The following is a 14,545-nucleotide window of genomic DNA, read 5'->3' on the forward strand; positions in this document are numbered from 1 at the left end:
ACAGACAATATGTGACAATTCAATTTGGACTTATAATCTCTGTGGTAAACAGCCCAAGAAACCAAATCACAACCTCTGAAACAGCACAGAATAGGCAGGACTTGGTGACTGACAGCTCCCCCAGTTTTTTGTGTCTCAGGATCAACCAGAGAAAGCCAAGTATGCTCCCCAAACCAATCACATAGGAACATAGAATGCCCCACTTCTAGGTAGCCCTTATCAGGTTGCCCATGCCAACAACTTCCATTCACAGCACAGCTTGAGCCTTTCTCTTTTTTCTTTTTTTTTTCACTATACAGCTTTTCCACTCTCCTCCCTGACTCAAACCTCCATCAAAGCTAAGTGATAGTGGCTGACTCCCTTGGACAGCAAGCTCTGAAAAACTAGCCTCTACTTGTTCTCATCTGAATGGTGCTCATTTATTTCTATGCGCTTTCCTTTTCCTGAGACTGATTTCTTTTCCTTTCACTAGTCTTCATAATTTTCCTTATGATAATCAGGGAAGTGATGTTGTCTTTCTTCAGCAATAGTTTTTTTTTTTTTAATTGGAGTATAATTGACATATACCAGTTCCCTGGAATACCATATTGACTTGATTTTTGTATATACTGCAAAATGATCACTACAATAAGTCTAATTAACATCTATCATAATTTATAATTACAATTTTTTTCTTGTGATGATAACTTTTAAGATTCACTCTCTTATCAATTTTCAAATATACAATATAGTATTATTAACTACAGTTATCTTGCTGCATATTACATCCCCAGGACTTACTTATTTTATAACTGGAAGTTTGTGTCTTTTGACCCACTTCACCCATTGGGCCCTAACCTCAGGTAATAACCAGTCTGTTCTCTGTGTCTATGAGCTTTTTGTTGTCATGGTTTTAGATTCCACATATAAGTGATATATAGTACTGACCTTTGTCTATCTGACTTATTTCACTTACGATAATATCCTTAACATCCACCCATGTTGTAAAAATAGCAAGATTTCATTCTTTCTTATGGCTGAATAATTTTCCAGTGTGTGTGTGTGTGTGTGTGTGTGTGTGTGTGTGTGTGTGTGTGTGGTGTGGTGTGTAAGACACATTTTCTACAACCATTCATCCATCAGTGGATACTTAGGATATTTCCATAGCTTGGCTATGGAAATGATGCTGCATTGAACATGGTAGTGCATATATGGCTATGGAAATGATGCTGCATTGAACATGGTAGTGCATATATCTTTTTGAGTTAGTGCTTTTGTTTTCTTTGGGTATATACCCAGTAGTGGGACTTGTGAATGATATGTTAGTTCTACTTTTAATTTTGTGAGGGATTGCCATATTGTTTTCCATAGTGGAAATTGGTGGAAAACACCAATTTACCTTCCCACTCACAGTGCATGGGAGGTCAGTTTTCTCTATATTCTCACCAACACTTGTTATTTCCTGTCTTTTTGATAATAGCCATACTAGCAGGTGTGAGGTGATCTCTCATTGTGGTTTTGATTTACATTTCGTGATGATTAGTGATGTTGAACACCTTTGCATTTATCTGTTGGCCATTGGTGTGTCTTTGCAAAAATGTTTATTCAGATCTGTCCATTTTTTAATTGGGTTGTTGGTTATAGATTGTATGAGTTTTTATATGTTTTGGATTTTAACCCTTTATCAGATGTATGATTTACAACTATTTTCTCCCATTTGGTAGGTTGCCTTTTCAATTTATTGATTGATTCCTTTGCTGTGCAGAGAAACCTTTTAGTTTAATATAGTCCCACTTATTTATTTTTACTTTTGTTCCTTTTGGTTTTGGTGTTGAATCAAAAAATTCATTCCCAAGACCTATGTCGAGGAGCTTATTGCCTATGTTTTCTTCTATGTGTTCTATGGTTTAACGTCTTATGCTCAAATTTTCAATCCATTTTGCATTAATTTTTGTGTATGGTGTTAGAAAGTGGTCCAGTTTCATACTTTTGCATGTAGGTATCCAGTTTTCCCAACACTATTCATTAAAGAAACTGTCCTTTCCCATTGTATATTCTATCTCTTTTGTCATAAATTAATTGATCCTATATGCATGGGTTTATTTCTGGGCTCTATATTCTGTTCCATTTGTCTATGTATCCATTTTTATGCCAATACCATACTGTTTTTATTACTATAGCTTTGTAATGTAGTTTGAAATTATGGAGGATGATGCCTCCAGCTTTGTTCTGCTTTCTCAAGAGTGCTGTGGGTATTTGGGGTCAGTAGTAGGTTTTTTTTGGTTGGATGATATTATATCAGGTAAGGAAGAGCACAGGTAAAACTATGACCTGAGGTAGATGAATTTGTTTTTAAGACTCCTAGACGTTTTACAATTATTTGTTCTTACCTGAATTCTAACATACATTCTCTAATTTTTAATTAATGGTAAAACCTTTTCTTACCTTCTCCTTGAACCAAAATATGTTTCCAGAACTTTTTGGGGTAGTGGAAAGACAGGATTATATATCAAAGATCCTGGAAAAAATGGAGTTCTTCAATTTAAAAATCTATTTAACCTCAGGCAATTTATTTAACTGCTCTGAGTTTCAGTATTTTAATCTGCTAATGAAACTAATATTGCCTTCTGCATAAGATCAAAAGTTTTGTAAACAATTAAGTGATTCACATATATCTCCCCTTTTTTGGTTTAAAAAAATTGTAAAATAGAATATAAAATTTACTATCTTAACCTTTTTAAAATATGCAGTTCAGTAGTGTCAAGTACATTCACACTGTTTTGCAGGTAATCTCCAGAACTCTTTTTATCTTGCAAAACTAAACTGTGTATTTATTAAGCAATAACTCTTATACTTCCTATATTTACATATTAATGTATGATATATCCTTAAAGTCAAAGGATGCTGTTTTGACTATAGATTCAAAATTCACTCTGTAGGAAGATTTTGATGGGCATGGAATAACTTTATATTGGTCCTTAAAATGGCCCAATTCTGGCTTTATTTGCCATTTATTCATTTTGACTATTATTGTCTCACATCTATTCTTGTCCTATTCCACCAAAACCAAAATGACATTTCCAAAACTAAAATGAGATCATGTATCTCTCAGCCTGAAATCTTTAGGTGGCTTCCTGATATTCTGAGGATAATCTTTAACATAGGCATACCTCATTTTATTGTGTTCAATTTTGTTGTGCTTTGCAAATATTGTGTTTTTTAGAAAATTGAAGTTATGTGGCAACCCTGCATCAAACAAGTCTGTTAGCACCATTTTTTCCAATAGCATTTGCTCCTCATGTCTCTGTTTCACATTTTGGTAATTCTCACAATATTTCAAAATTTTCTTTTCCCTTTAGTCTTTTTGCTCGTTTATTGGGGGCATCATTTCTTTTTCTTTATAGGGAAACAGACAATATTTCAAAGTTTTTCAGTATTATCTCTATGGAGATCTGTATCAGTGATCTTAAATGTTACTATTTTAATTGTTTTGGGGTGCCGTGAGTTGCACCCATATGAAGCAATAAACTTAATAAATGGGGTGTGTTCTGACTGTTCCACCAACTGGCCATTCCCACATCTCTCTCCTTCCCCTTGGACCTTCCTATTCCCTGAGGCAAAACAATATTAAAATGAGACTAATTAATAACCCTACAGTGGCCCCTAAGTATTCAGGTGAAAAGAAGAGTTACATGTCTCTCACTCTAAATCAAAAGGTAGAGATAATTAAACTTAGTGAGGAAGGCATGTTAAAAGTCAAGATAAGGCTGAAAGCCTAGCCTTTTGTGCGGATACCCAAGTTGTGAATGCAAAGGAAAAGTTCTTGAAGGAAATGAAAAGTACTACTCCAGTGAAAGTGATAAGAAAGTGAAACAGCCTTATTTTTGATATGGAAAAAGTTCTAGTGGTCTGGACAGAAAATCAAGACAGCTACAACATTCCCTCAAACCAAACTCTAATCCAGAGGAAGGCCCTAGCTTTCCTCAACCATATGAAGGCTTAGAGAGGTGAAGAAGCTGCAGATGACAATTTTGAAGCTAGGAGAGGATGGTTTATGAGGTTTAAGGAAAGAATCCATCTCCATAACAAAAAAATACAAGGGGAAGCAGCCAAGTACTGATGTAGAAGCTGTAGCAAGTTATTCAGAAGATCTAGCTAAGATAATTCATAAAGGCTATACTAAACAGATTTTTGATGTAGACAAACAGACTTACATTAGAAGATGATGTTATCTAGGACTTCTCTTTCTAGAGAGAAGTCAAAACCTGGTTTCAAAGCTTCAGTGGACTCTCAAGGCTTCAAGACTGACTCTCTTCTTTGGGGCTTATATAGCTAGTGACCTTCAGTTGAAGCCAGTGCGCATTTACCATTCTAAAAATCCTGGAAGCCTTAAGAATTATGCTAAACTTACTCTGTCTGTGGTCTATATATGGAAAAGCAAAGCCTGGGTGATAGCGTTATCTTTTTACAACATGGTTTACTGAATATTTTAAGGCCACTGTTGAGACCTACTTGCTCAGAAAAAAAGCAAAATTTTTTTCAAAATATTACTATTCATTGACAAGGCACCTAGTCACCCAAGAGTTCTGATGGAGATGGACAATGAAATTAATGCTGTTTCATGCCTACTTACACAACATCCATTCTGAAGCCCGTAGATCAAGGAGTCATTTTGACTTTCACGTCTTATAATTTAAGAAATTCATTTCATAAAGCTGTAGCTCCACTAGACAGTGTTTCCTCTGATGGATCTGGGCAAAGTAAATTGAAAAACTTAAGGGAAGGATTCACCATTAAGGATGCCATTAAGAACATTCTTAATTCATGGGAAGAGGTTAAAATATCAAAATTAACAGGAGTTTGGAAGAAGTTGATTTCAACTCTCATGGATGACTTTGAGAGGTTAGAGAGTTCAGTGGCAAAAGTAACTGGATATATGGTGGAAATAGAAAGAGAACTAGAATTAGAAGTGGAGCCTGAAGATGTGACTGAATTGCTGCCATCTCATAACAAAACTTGAAAAGATGAAGGGTTGCTTCTTAAGAATGAGCAAAGAAAGATTCCAAAGTAGGTGGAATCTACTCCTGATGAAGATGTTGTGAAGATTATTGAAATGACAACAAAGGATTTGTATATTCCATAAACTTAGTTGATAAAGTAGAGGCAGGGTTTGAGAGGATTGACTCCAAGTTTCAAAGTTCTACTCTGGGTGAAAAACAGCATCATACTACAGATAAATCATCTGTTAAAGAGTCAATCAGTGTGGCAAGCCTCACTGTTTTCTTATTTTAAGAAATTGCCACAGTCATCCCAACCAATAGCAATTACTACTTTGATCACCATTAGCAGCCATCAACATCAAAGCAAGATCCTCCACCAGCAAAGATTAGAACTTGCTGAAATCTCAGATGATGGTTAGCATTTCTTAGCAATAAAGTATTTTTTAAATTAAGGTATGTACATTGTGTTTAAGACATAATGTTGCATACTTAAGATAAGACATAATGTTGCATACTTGCTACAGTATGGTGTAAATACAACTTCTATATTCACTGGGGAACCAAGAAATTAATTTGACCCATTTTATTGTGATATTTGCTTTATTGTAGTGGTCTGGGACCAAACCCTGATATCTCTAAGGTATACTTGGATGCTCTGTTGGATCTTGCAAGCTCTGATTCCAGCTTATTTCGTTGGTTTCATGTTATAATAATCTCTGTCATATACTGGTTTAGCCTCACAAAATTTTGGTTTCTGCAGGAGAGGACATGCTTTCTTCACATGTCTTTCTTTTGTACATATATATGCTGTGAAGGCTTTTGCCAGTCCCCTTCACTTAGGGGCATTTGCAGTGAGCCTGAGAGAGGGGTTAATCATTTCATTAGGTCACCTTGAGATCATTTTGTAACAACAAAACTCTGCTGTTCCATATTCCATTACCAGTTAGGTCCAAAAATGCTAAGAAAAATTCCGTGGAATGAGGTGTTAATGGAGGATAGAGAGACAATACAACCTATTACAAAGCTTACAAGTACGAAATGACCAGAATGAAAATAACACCTAAAACACAAAATAACTATATTTTAGCATAGACCAATAACTCAAACTCTCTTAGAACTGGAGTTAGCTGCAAGTCAGTAATACTGTTCTAAAATACTTGTGATATAGGTGATCAGCTGAGGAAGACTTTCAGTGTATGACAGAACAATGAACAATTGTTTTAACTATTTCCCTTGTTTACAGACTTGACTTTTTCATGTTAATAAGTATCCCTGCAGCCAAGCTTTTAAAATCGTAGATAATACCATTTATTTTTTCATTCCTTTTTCTTTTTTTTTCATTCCTTTTTCTAAGTGTAGAAGACAGCCAACCAAAACAAAACAAACAATACTAAAATATTTCATAAAGTATAACACACACAATCCAAAATAGAGGCTTGCTATTATACCAACCCATGACATGGAAGACTTAAGTTCCTTTGTATAGCAAAGAGAGAGTGGTTTGACATGTAAATACCATGAGAATGGTAAATCATTTCTTTATACTCTGGAAAACCAGCTGTGCTGCGACTTAGCAACAATCTTAAAATAGAATGGAATGTGTGAAAATCTGGTCATTGTTGTCAACTATTTTCATGTTCTTTACTGTGATTTTCTTATATAAGAGGTATCCACTCCAAAGAAATTATGTGCTGCTTGTCAGAACAATTTAGTCATAGAGATAGAGACAGACAGAAAAAGTCAGAAATATTTTCTTCAGGAAACTATCTGTAACTTTTTGATATATATTAGCAGACTTGGTTGCCAGTTACCATGGTAGTTAAACCACACTCGAAATTTTGACAGATTCCTGGAAAGTGAAAACAGATTCTCTAATTAAACATAAAAAAGATGAAACTGGTAGACTTTTAAGGACTTTAAAGCTATAATTTTTGCATTAATCCATAGCACTTAATGATTGACCTTTGAAATGCTAAAGAAAGGAACTAGAGGTAATGTTTCTTCAGTAAGTTATTTCAATCCAAGGCTTAAAAAAAATGAGGACTAAACTGGGCAGGAAATGGCAATATTTGTAATAGTTGCAATATATTTTGGTCAGTTCTACAGTGATCTTTTTTTGGTGTAAATATATACTTTTAAAGAATTAGCTCATTATTTGTGATTCCCCACAGTCTGTCAAGAGGTTAGTAATTTCAAATCTATTGACCTAAAAATCTACCATTAAAGATTTTGGTTTTGAGAGAATAACTGGTTCAATGGCCAAGTCCATGCTACTCATTATGGTGGACAAACCCCTCCCAGAAGCCCCAGCCTGTCTTGCCAGACATTACCATATACCTAACCCTTTACACCTCAGAAACAACAAAGTGCTGATCATTTTCTGTTCATATCTTACACATCTTGAATACAAATTTCTGTTTATAATCTCACCTGTGTTTGGGTTTCCCCATCATTGAAAATGAGATTGAAAGCAGTATCAGCAGTAGAAAAATATTTAAAATACAGTAACAGTATTATTACTCCTCACAATATCAAGAATGTGGAGTAAAATCAAAACAAAATTAAACAATTTATGCTTTGCGTGATGCCCAGACACTAAAATTCTCTGAAATCTTTCCTAATTTGTATAATGGGCATAATGTCACTGAATTTGATGGACTATTTTAAGATTGAGATAAAGTATGTAAATCAAGTCTATTGTCTAGTATATTATAAAACTTGGAGTTTTATAAAACTTGGAGGGTCATAGATTTTCTTCAACCCTGTGGCATATCCAATAGCAAAGCAAGTTGATTCTAGTTTCAAAATATATCTTTGAAATTATTATTTCTCAATACCTTCCCCAATATTACTCTAGTCAAATGAACAACAAAATGAAAGTGACTCCTAACTGTATGCTTTGCATTCACTCTTGCCCTCTAAACCACTCTTCATAATCATACTTTAAAAAAAAATAAAGTTTGTTTAGATTATTCCACTTTTTAAAGACCTATAGTGATTTCTTTCCACCTGTAAAATAAAACGTAGTCTACAGGGTGCCTGTGCGGTTCAGTCGGTTAAGCATCTGCTTTTCTTTCTTTCTTTCTTCCTTTCTTCCTTCCTTTCCTTCTTTCTTTCTTTCTTTCTTTCTTTCTTTCTTTCTTTCTTTCTTTCTTTCTTTCTTTCTTCTTTCTTTCTTTCTTTTTCTTTCTTTCTTTCTTCTTTTCTTTCCTTTTTCCTTTCTTTCTTTCTTTTTCTTTCTTTCTTTTTCTTTCTTTCTTTCTTTCTTTCTTTCTTTCTTTCTTTCTTTCTTTCTTTCCTTCTTTCTTTCTTTTGCAGCCTCTTTTTTTTTAATTTTATTATGTTATGTTAGTCACCATACATCATTAGTTTTTGATGTGGTGATCCACGATTCATTGTTTTCGTAGAACACCCAGTGCTCCATGCTGTATGTGCCCTCTTTAATACCCATCACCAGGCTAACCCATCCGCTGACCCCCCTCCCCTCTAGAACCCTCAGTTTGTTTCTTGGAGTCCATAGTCTCTCATGGTTCATCTTCCCCTCCGATCCCCTCCCCCTTCATGTTTCCCTTCCTTCTCCTAATGTCCTCCATGCTATTCCTTATGTTCCACAAATAAGTGAAACCATATGATAACTTTCTCTCCTTGAGTTATTTCACTTAGCATAATCTCCTCCAGTCCCATCCATGTTGATGTAAAAGTTGGGTATTCATCCTTTCTGATGGCTGAGTAATATTCCATTGTATATATGGACCACATCTTCTTTATCCATTCAACTGTTGAAGGGCATCTCGGCTCTTTCCACAGTTTGGCTATTGCGGACATTGCCACTATTGTTTAACATAGCAGTAGAGGTCCTAACAACAGCAATCAGACAACAAAAAGAAATAAAAGGTATTCAAATTCGCAAAGAAGAAATCAAACTCTCTCTTTTCGCAGATGACATGATACTTTATGTGGAAAATCCAAAAGACTCCACCCCTAAATTACTAGAACTCATACAGCAATTCAGTAATGTGGCAGGATACAAAATCAATGCACAGAAATCAATTGCTTTCTTACACACTAACAATGCAACTGTAGAAAGAGAAATTAGAGAAATAATTCCGTTTATAATAGCACCAAAAACCATAAGATACCTTGGAATAAATCTAACCAAAGAGGTAAAGGATCTATACTCCAGGAACTACAGAACACTCATGAAAGAAATTGAAGAAGACACGAAAAGATGGAAAAACATTCTGTGCTCATGGATCAGAAGAATAAACATTGTTAAAATGTCTGTGCTACCCAGAGCAATCTATCCCTTCAAAGCCATCCCGATCAAAATTCCAATGACATTTTTCAAAGTGCTGGAAGAGACAATCCTAAAATTTGTATGGAATCAGAAAAGACCCTGAATTGCCAAGGAAATGTTGAAAGAGAAAAACAAAGCTGGGGGCATCATGTTGCTGGATTTCAAGCTATATCACAAGGCAGTGATCACCAAGACAGCATGGTACTGGCACAAAAACAGACATATAGATCAATAGAACAGAATAGAGAGCCCAGATATGGACCCTCAACTCTATGGTCAAATAATCTTTGACAAAGTGGGAAAAATATGCAATGGAAACAAGATAGTCTTTTCAATAAATGGTGCTGGGAAAATTGACAGCTATATACAGAAGAATGAAATTCGACCATTCTCTAACACCATACAGAAAGATAAACTCAAAATGGATGAAAGACTTCAATGTGAGACAGGAATCCATCAAAATCCTAGAGGAGAACATAGGCAATAACCTCTTCAACGTTAGCCACAGCAACTTTTTTAAGATACATCTGCAAAGGCTAGTGAAACAAAAGCAAAAATGAACTTTTGGACTTCATCAAGATAAAAAGCTTCTGCACAGCAAAGGAAACAGTCAACAAAACAAAGAGGCAACCAACCCACCAAATGGGAGAAGATACTTGCAAATGACACTATAGGCAAAGGGCTGATTTCCAAGATCTATAAAGAACGTCTCAAATTCAACACCCAAAAAACAAATAATCAAGTCAAAAAATGGGCAGAAGACTTGAACAGATACTTGTCCAAAGAAGACGTACAAATGGCTAACAGACACATGAAAAATGTTCACCGTCATTAGCCATCAGAGAAATTCAAATCAAATCCACTTTGAGATACCACCTTACAGCAGTTAGATGGGCAAAAAACTGACAAGGCAAGAAACAACAAGTGTTGGAGAGGTTGTAGAGAAAGGGGAATCCTCTTACACTGTTGGTAAGAATGCAAGTTCGTACAGCCACTTTGGAAAACAGTGTGGAGGTTCCTCAAAAATTTAAAAATAGAGCTACCCTATGACCCAGCAATTGCACTCCTGGGTATTTACCCCAAAGACACAGATGTAGTGAAAAGAAGGGCCATATGCACCCCAATGTTCATAGCCACAATGTCTGCAATAGCCAAACTGTGGAAAGAGCTGAGATGCCCTTCAACAGATGAATGGATAAAGAAAATGTGGTCCATATCTACAATGGAATATTACTCAGCCATCAGAAAGGATGAATACCCAACTTTTACATCAACATGGATGGGACTGGAGGAGATTATGCTAAGTGAAATAAGTCAAGCAGAGAAAGTTATCATATGGTTTCACTTATTTGTGGAACATAAGGAATAACAGGGAGGACATTAGGAGAAGGAAGGGAAAAATGAAGGGGGGAAATCAGAGGGAGAGACGAATCATGAGAGACCATGGGCTCTGAGAAACAAACTGAGGGCTCTAGAGGGGAGGGGGTGGGGGGATGGGTTGGCCCAGTGATGGGTATCAAGGAGGGCATGTACTGCATGGAGCCCTGGGTGTTATATGAAAACAATCATGTCACTACATCAAAAACTAATGTGGTACTGTATGGTGACTAACATAGCATAATAAAATAAAATTAAAGGAAAAAGAAAGATGAGTGAAAGACCAATTCAAAACCTAGCTATCAAAAGCCTTAAAATATATGTACCCTGTCACCCACAATTTTCTTTTTTTCTTTTTTAAAAATTTATTTTTATGAAAAATATGGAAACTTTCATGAGTCTGTCAACTTTGTGCTGCCACCAAGGTAATCTTCTCCATATCCTTCTGATTTTAGTCTTTGTGCTGTCAAAGTGAGCACCCACAATTTTATTTCTCAAAATTAATCCTATAGAAATGTTCACACAAATCTCCAAATATACATATAATATTTATATCAGCATTTTTATAATAAGCAAAATCAATATAAACAAACATGGATAGGGAATAAAAAGTCATTGTCTAGGTAGAAAAAAAAGGACAGAAACACCATCTTTTTTCATCTCTGACATACATATTCACAGAACACCCTTAGGTATAAAGCAAATACTATTTCAAAGGGAAGTTCAAACATTGCAGTTATGATTGGCTACCTTTGCTAGAGAAGTGACATCAGAGTAGAGCTCTGTCCCATACTGATGTGCCACGTTTTTGTTTTTTGTTTTAATAAAATATGTGTGACATATAACATTGTATAAATTTATGGTGTACAACATGATCTGATACATGTGTATACTGTAGTATAATTGTTAATGCAGTGATAATTAGTACTTCTATCACTTCATGATTATTTCTTTTAAGTCATTGGAAAAATTGGGATTTAGTCTCTTAGCAAGTCTAATGATTATAATACAAAATTATAGTCTGTATTCATTACTGTGCATTAGACCTATAGGATTTCTTTACAATTCATTGCAAACTTGTATCCTTAAAACAACATTTCTCCAATTCTGTCACACTACCAGGGCCCTGTTAACCACCATTTCAATTTCTGTTCTTAAAAATTTGGCTTTTTTAGATCCTGTATTTAAGTGATATCAGATAGTACTTGTCTTTTTCTGTTCCACTCATCTCAGTTACCATAAGGTATTCAAGGTACATCCATATTGTCACAAATGGCTGGATCTCCTTATTTCTCATGGCTGAAAAATGTTCCATTATGTATACATACAGCACAATTCTTTATACATTCATACACTGATGAGCACTTAGGTTTCTTCCATATCTTGGTTATGGTGAATAATTCTTCAATAAACAAGGAAGTGCATATATCCTTTTGATATCCTGGTCTCTTTTTCTTTAGGTATATATCCAGAAGTGGAATTGCTGGATTGTATAATAGTTCCTTTTTTAATGTTTTGAGGAATCTACATATTGTTTTCCATAGTGGCTGCACCAATTTACATTCCCACAGTATACATGGGCTCCCTTTTTACTCATCCTCACCAACACTTAATTCATGTCATCTTGAGAATAGCCTTTCTGACAGTGTGAAATGACATTTCGCTATGGTTTTGATTGACATTTCCCTGGTGATTAATGATATCGAGCACCTTTTAATGTACCTCTTGGCCATTTGGTAGAAAATATCTAAGTCTTTTGCCCATTTTTTATCAGGTTTTTTGTTTTTTTTTTGTTACTGATTTGTATGAATTCTTTATATATTTTCAACATTAATCCCTTATCTGATATATAGTTTCCACATATTTTCTTCCATTTTATAGGTTGCCATTTCATTTTGTTGATCATATCTTTTGCTATGCAAAAGCTTTTTATTTATTGTAATCCCATTTGTTGATATTTGCTTTTGTTGTTCATGCTTTTGGTGTCACATCCAAAGGATTATTGCCAAGACCAGTGTCAAGGAGCTTCTTCCTTGAGCTTTCTTCTAGGCATGCTATGGTATCATATCTTATGTTATATGTCTTTCATCCATTTTGAGTTAATTTTTGTGAGTAGTGTAAGATAGGGGTCCACATTTATTTCTCTGCATGTGTTTCTTCGGTTTTCCCATCACCATTTGTTGAAGAGACTATCCTTTCCCTATTGGATGTTGTTGTCTCTCTGGTCAAATATTAGTTGACAGTGTTTGTGGGGGTTTAATTCTGGATCTCAGTTCTGTTCCACTGGCCTATGTGTCTACTTTTATTCCAGTACCATAATGTTTTAATTAGCACATCTTTGTATTATAGTTGGAAGTTAGAAAGTGTGATGCCTCTTGCTTTGTTCTTTCTCAGGGTTAATTTGGCTATTGGGGGTCTTTGTCGATTCCATACACATGTCAGGATTATCTGTTCTATCTGTGAAGAATGTCACTGGAATTGGCACTTCGGTAGTAGATAGTTTTGGATAGTATAAGCATTTTATCAATATTAATTCTTTTGATCTGTGAACATGGGATGTCTTTTCATTTGTTGGTGTTGTCTTTGAAATTTTTCAAGCAATTCTTGTAGTTTTTGTCATACAGATCTTTTTCTTCCTTGGGTAATTTATTCCTATGTATTGTTTTTAATGCTCTTATGAACAAAATAATTTTCTTTATTTCTTTTTCAGATGTTACATTATTAATATATAGAAATGCAACTGATTTCTGTATGTTGGTTTTATATACTGCAACCTTATAAAATTCATTGGTTAGATCTACTAGGTTTTGATTGAAACTTTGGGATTTTCTATGTAAAAATCATATCATCTTCAAATAATGACAATTTACATCTTTCTTTTGACTTGAATGCCTTTTATTTCCTTGTCCTGCCTAATTCCTCTAGCTGGGATTTCCAATAATTTAGTGAATAAAAGTGGTGAGAGTGGGAATCCTTGTCTTGTACCTGATCTTAAAGGGAAAGCTTTCAATTTTTCCCATCATTGAATATGCTGTGGGTTTGTCATATATGTCCTTTCTTATGTTGAGGTATGTTCCTTCTCTACCCAATTTGTTCATGCTTTTGTTCATGCTTTTTATCATGAAAGGATATTGTATTTTCTAACATGCTTTTCTGTATCTTTGAGATTATCATGTGATTTTTTTCTTTCTACTGATGTGATATGTCACATTTATTAATTTATGTATGTGAATCTTCCTGCATCCCAGGGTTAAATCCTATGTGGTCATGGGTATATAATCCTTTTAATGTGTGGGTTTGCTAATATTTTGAGAATATTTGTGTCAATACTCATCCAGGATATTGGTCTATAATTTCCTTTTCTCATAGTGTCCTTATCTGTCTTTGTTATCAGGATAATGCTGGTCTGATAGAATGAGTTTGGAAATATTCCCTCTTCAATTTTGAGGGAGAGTTTGGGAAGTGTTAGTGTTAATCCTTCTTTAAATGTTTGGTAGAATTTACCAGTAAATTTGTCTGTTCCTGCAGTTCTGTGTTGAGAAGTTTCAATTACTTATTCAATTGCTTAACTTATTATTAGTCTGTTAAGAGTTTCTATTTCTTCCTGATGCAATCTTGGTACATTGTGCATTTCTAGGAATTTATGTCTTCTAGATTGTCTAATTCATTGGCATGTGATTATTCACAGTAGATTCTTATCATCCTATGTATTTCTGCAGCATGAGTTGTAATGTCTCCCCTTTCATTTCTAATTTTATGTATTTGAGTCTTCGCTTTTTTTTCTTATTTAGCAAAAGGTTTGTCAATTTTATCTTTTTGAAAATCCAGTCCATAGTTTCAATTAATCCTTTATATTGTTTTTGTTGTCTCTATCTCTTTATTTCTATTCAGA

General features: G+C 34.7%; 1 non-coding gene across 1 annotated transcript; it reads right to left on the bottom strand.

The window, feature by feature from the left end:
- Positions 1-11,029: 11,029 nt before the first annotated feature.
- LOC148164918 (U6 spliceosomal RNA) lies at positions 11,030-11,132 on the bottom strand. The gene has a single exon (XR_015767818.1). It is a non-coding gene; the product is annotated as a U6 spliceosomal RNA (small nuclear RNA).
- Positions 11,133-14,545: the final 3,413 nt, after the last annotated feature.

Source organism: Eumetopias jubatus, unplaced genomic scaffold (genome assembly GCF_037043125.1).
Source record: "Eumetopias jubatus isolate StellerSeaLion01/CBP00866 unplaced genomic scaffold, mEumJub1_p1.0 scaffold_2, whole genome shotgun sequence".
Classification (NCBI taxonomy): Eukaryota; Metazoa; Chordata; class Mammalia; order Carnivora; family Otariidae; genus Eumetopias; species Eumetopias jubatus.